Source organism: Diadema setosum, unplaced genomic scaffold (genome assembly GCF_964275005.1).
Source record: "Diadema setosum unplaced genomic scaffold, eeDiaSeto1 scaffold_62, whole genome shotgun sequence".
NCBI classification, from domain to species: Eukaryota; Metazoa; Echinodermata; class Echinoidea; order Diadematoida; family Diadematidae; genus Diadema; species Diadema setosum.
Genome location: NW_027307688.1, coordinates 23621 through 29620, shown reverse-complemented (window position 1 = coordinate 29620; position 6000 = coordinate 23621).

Genomic DNA, 6000 nt, shown 5'->3' with positions numbered 1-6000 from the left:
CATAACGCGTCGACGACAAATGTCAAAACAACCACTAATGTCATAACACGTCGACGACAAATGTCAAAACAACCACTAATGTCATAACACGTCGACGACAAATGTCAAAATCGGATCAACCACTAATGTCATAACACGTCGACGACAAATGTCAAAATTTCCATTTTTACTGCAAATGTCATAACACGTCGACGACAAATGTCAAAATCGGATTAACCACTAATGTCATAACACGTCGACGACAAATGTCAAAATTTCCAAATTTTCTGCAAAATGTCATGACGCGTCACAAGGGCGGATCGAGGAATTCCATGAAGGGGAAGCGCCTTTACAAAATCAAAGGCTGGCGCGACCCTCGCCCCCCCCCCCCATTTTCTTATTCTTATTTCTGTTGTGTTCACAAAATAAAGAGGGGGGGGCACTAAAGGGGGATGCGCCCCCTCTAAATCCGCGATTGCGTCAACCGCAAATGTCAAAATCGGGGATTAACCACAATTTAATGTCATAACGCGTCGACCACAGATGTCAAAATTTTCAAACTAACTGCAAATGTCATAACGCGTCACAGGGGTGGATCCAGGAATTCCGTAAAGGGGTGGGACGCCTTAAAAAAAAAATAAAGGCTGGCGTGACCCCCCCCCCCCATTTTCTTATCTTTATTTCTGTTGTTTTAACATACTATAGTGAGGGGGAACCAGAGGGGGAAGCGCCCCCTCTCGATCCATGATTGCGTCAACCATAAATATCCAAACTCATTGCTTCCATTACAGGGGCGGATCCAGGAATTCCGTAAAGGGAGGTCACCTTTACAAAATCAAAGGCTAGCGCGACACTCCCCCCCCCCTTTCTTATTTTTGTTTCTGTTGTTTTAACCTAATCATATTACAGTGAGGGTGCACCAGAGGGGGATGCGCCTCCTCTCGACCCATCATTGCGTCAACCACAAATATCAAAACTCATTGCTTGCATTACGGGGGCGGATCCAGGAATTTCGTAAAGGGGAGGCGGCTTTACAAAATTAAAGGCTACCGCACCCCCCCCCCCCATATTTTTCTTTTTATCTATGTTGTTTTAACCAAAAAAAAAAAAAAGAAAAGAAAGGGGGCATCAGAGGCCCTGGGGATGCGCCCCCTCTCGATCCATCATTGCGTCAACCACAAATGACCAAACTCATTGCTTGCATTACAGGGGCGGATCCAGGAATTTCGTAAAGGGGAGGCGTCTTTGCAAAGTAAAAGTCTTGCGCGACCCTCTCCCCTCCCCTATTTTCTTCTTTTTATTTTTGTTGTGTTGACGAAATAAAGAGATTGGGCACTAATGGGGGATGCGCCTCCTCTCAATCCGCGATTGCGTCAACCGCAAATGTCAAAATCGGGGATTAACCACAATTTAATGTCATAACGCGTCGACCACAGATGTCAAAATTTTCAAACTAACTGCAAATGTCATAACGCGTCACAGGGGTGGATCCAGGAATTCCGTAAAGGGGAGGGGCACCTTAAAAAAAAAAAGGCTGGCGTGACCCCCCCCCCCCCCATTTTCTTATCTTTATTCTGTTGTTTCAACATACTATAGTGAGGGGGAACCAGAGGGGGAGGAAGCGCCCCCTCTCGATCCATGATGCGTCAACCACAAATATCCAAACTCATTGCTTGCATTACAGGGGCGGATCCAGGAATTCCGTAAAGGGAAGGCGGCTTTACAAAATAAAAGGCTGGCGCGACCTTCGTCCCCCACCCCCATTTTCTTATCTTTATTTCTGTTGAGTTTAAAAAATAAAGAGAGGGGGCACTAAAGGGAAATGCGCCCCCTCTAAATCCGCGATTGCGTCAACCACAAATATCAATATTGGATTAACCACAATGTCATAACGCGTCACAGGGGTGGATCCAGGAAGTCCGTAAAGTGGGGGGGGGGGGCGCCTGTACAAAATCAAAGGCTGCATGGCGCGACTCCCCTTTTCTTATTTTTGTTTTTGTTGGTTTAACCTAATGTAGTGAGGGTGCACGAGAGGGGAAAGCGCCCCCTCTCGACCCATCATTGCTTCAACCACTCATATGGAAAAGCTCATTACTTGCATTACAGGGGCGGATCCAGAAATTTTGTAAAGGGGAGGCTTCTTTACAAAGTGAAAGGCTCGAGTGACCTTCCCCCTCCCCATTTTCTTCTTTTTATTTCTGTTGTATTGGCCAAATAAAGAGATGGGCACTAAAGGGGGATGCGCCCCCTCTCAATCCACGATTGCGTCAAATACAAGTCACAAGTCAAAATCGGGAATTAACCACAAATGTCATAACACGTCAACCACAAATGTCATAACGCGTCACAGGGGTGGATCCAGGAATTCCGTACGGGGGGGGGGGGGGGGGCTTTACAAGATCAAAGGCTGGCGAGACACTCCCCCCCCCCCATTTCTTATTTTAGTTTCTGTTGTTTTAACCTAATAATTATAGTGAGGGTGCACCAGAGGGGGATGCGCCCCCTCTCGAGCCATCATTGCGTCAACCACAAGTGACCAAACTCATTGCTCTCATTACAGGGGCGGATCCAGGAATTTCGTAAAGGGGAGGCGTCTTTACAAAAGTCAAAGACTGGTGCGACCCTCCTCCCTCCCCCATTTTCTTCTGTTTATTTCTGTTGTCTTGATGAAGTAAAGAGAGGAGGCATTGAAGGGGGATGCGCCCCCTCTAAATCCGCGATTGCGTCAACCGCAAATGTCAAAATCGGAGATTAACCATAAATATCATAACACGTCGACCACATAATAGTCTGTTAAAATTTTCAAACTAATTGCAAATGTCATAACGCGTCACAGGGGTGGATCCAGGAATTCCGTAAAGGGTATAGCCGCCTTTAAAAAAAATCAAAGGCTTGATTATCTTATTTTTATTTCTGTTGTTTTAACAAAATATAGTGAGGGGGCACCAGAGGGGGAAGCGCCCCCTCTCGTTCCATGATTGCGTCAACCACAAAAATCAAAACTCTTGCTTGCATTACAGGGGCGGATCCAGGAATTCCGTAAAGGGAGGTCACCTTTACAAAATCAAAGGCTGGCGAGACCCCACCCCATTTTCTTATATTTTTTTTTTTCTGTTGCGTTAACAAAACATAGCGAGGGGGCACCAGAGGGGGATACGCCCCCTCTCGATCCGCCTTTGCGCCAACCGCAAATGTCAAAATTGGATTAACCACTTAATGTCATAAGACGTCGACCACAAAAATTTTTCGAAATTTCTAAACGTACTGAAAATGTCATAATGCGTCACAGGGGCGGATCCAGGAGTTTCGTAAAGGTGAGCCACCTTTACAAAATTAGAACTGCCGCACACCGTTTTTTTCTTTTTATTTCTGTTGTTTAAAAAAATGAAAGAAGGCAGCAGAGAGGAATGCGCCCCCTCTTGATCCGCAATTGCACTATAGGGGCGGGTCCAGGAATTCCGTAAAGGGGAGGCCCCTTTACAAAAGATTGCCGCACCCCCATTCTTTTCTTTTCTTTTTTTCTTACGTTTAAACAAAAGAAATAAAAAGAAAAATAAGGGGAGGGGGATTGCGCAAGCCTTTCATTTTGAAAAGACGTCTCCCCTTTGCGCTTTAAGGAATTCTTGGACCCGCCCCCGTAATGCAAGCAACGAGTTTTGACATTATTGTGTCAACCACAAAATGTCAAAACTCATTGCTTGCATGATGGGCGGATACAGGAATTCCGTAAAGGGGAAGCGCCCTTACAAAATCAAAGCTGCTGCATCGTTTTCATTACAGGGGTGGATCCAGGAATTCCGTAAAAGGTAGGCACCTCTACAAAATTAAAGGCTTCCTCCCCCCCCCCATTTTATTTATTTTTGTTGTTTTAACAAAAAAAAAGAAGGGGGGGGGGGCACCAGAGATGTATCAGTCCCCTCCCAATCCATGATTGCGTCAACCACAAATGTCAAAACTCATTGCTTGCATTAGAGGGGCGGTCCAAGTTCCATAAAGGAGAGAAGCGTTTATAAAATCAAAAAGTTGCGCAAACTGCCTCGCCTTTTTTTTTTTTTCATTCAATTTCTTTTGTGTTAACAAAAATAGAGACGGGGAGGGAGTAACGTGTCCCCCTCTAGATCCACGACTGCGTCAACCTCAAGTTAATGGCAAAACCCATTGTTTGCATTACAGGGGGAGGAACCAGGAATTCCGTAAAGTGGAGGCTCCTTTACAAAATTAAAGACTGCCGCTTTAACTGTCCTTTAAACAAAAGAAACAAAAAGATATTAATAACAGCAAGGGGGAGGAGGATTGCGCCAACCTTTCATTTTGAGAAGACGTCTCCCCTTTACGCTTTAAGGAATTCCTGGACCCGCTCCTATAATACAAGCAATGAGCAAGCATTTCTATTGTTGTTAAAACAACAGAAATGAAAAATAGGGGGTGCGGCAGATTTTTAATTTGTAAAGGCTCCTCCCCTTTACAGAATTCCTGGATCCGCCCCTGTAATGCAAGCAATGAGTTTTGAAATTTTGTGGTTGACGCAATCGCGGATCGAGACGGGCGCATCCCCCTCTGATGCCCCCTCTATTTTTTTTTTCTTCAAAACAACATAAATGATAAAAGATGGGGTGATGATGGGCCAGGCTTTAATTATGCAAAGGTGCACCCTCTCCCCTTTACGGAATTCCTGGACCCGCCCCTGTAATGGAAGCAATGAGTTTGGCCATTTGTATTTGACGCAATCATGGATCGAGAGGGGGCTCATCCCCCATGGTGCCCCCTCTATATAGTTTGTTAAAAACAAGAGAAAATGAAAAGAAGAAAATGGGGTGGTGTCGCGTGAGCCTTTGATTTTGTAAAGGCGCCTCCCCTTCACGGAATTCCTGGATACGCCCCTGTAATGCAAGCAATGGGTTTGGTCATTTTTTTTTTTTTTTTGTGGTTGACGCAATCATGGATCGAGAGGGGGTGCATCCCCATGGTGCCCGAAAAGAAGAAAATGGGGTGGTGTCGCGAGAGCCTTTGATTTTGTAAAGGCGCCTCCCCTTCACGGAATTCCTGGATACGCCCCTGTAATACAAGCAATGAGTTTTGTCATTTGTGGTTGACGCAATCATGGATCGAGAGGGGGCGCATCCCCCATGGTGCCCCCTCTATATATTTTGTTAAAACAAGAAAAAAAAATGAAAAGAAGAAAATGGGGTGGTGTCGCGTGAGCCTTTGATTTTGTAAACGCGCCTCCCCTTCACGGAATTAATGGATACGCCCCTGTAATGTAAGCAATGGGTTTGGTCATTTGTGGTTGACGCAATCATGGATCGAGAGGGGCGCACCCCCCATGGTGCCCGAAAAGAAGAAAATGGGGTGGTGTCGCGCGAGCCTTTGATTTTGTAAAGGCGCCTCCCCTTCATGGAATTCCTGGGGACCGTTTCATGAAACTTTTTGTCAGTGATTTACACTGACAACTGTTAAAAGCTACTGAAATCCTTGCGTCTGATTGGCTGATAGCAAATTTGTCGGTGAAAACCTCCGGCGAACTCGTTGATGAAACGCCCCCAGGATACGCCCCTGTAATGCAAGTAATGGGTTTGGTCATTAAGTGGTCGACGCAATCATGGATCGAAAGGGGGCGCATCCCCCATGGTTCCCCCTCTCTATTTTTTGTTAAAACAAGAGAAAATGAAATGAAGAAAATGGGGCGGTGTCGCGCGAGCCTTTGATTTTGTAAAGGCGCATCCCCTTCACAGAATTCCTGGATACGCCCCTGTAATGCAAGCAATGAGTTTTTCCATTCATCTTGTGGTTGACGCAATGATGGATCGAGAGGGGGCGCTTCCCCCATGGTGCACCCTCACTATATTAGGTTAAAACAACAGAAACAAAAATAAGAAAAAAGGGGGTCGCGCCAGCCTTTGATTTTGTAAAGCCCTCCCCCCCCCCCCTTCACGGAATTCCTGGATCCGCCCCTGTAACGCATTATGACATTTGTGGTCGAAGTGTTATGACACTAGTGGTTAATCCAATATTGACATTTGC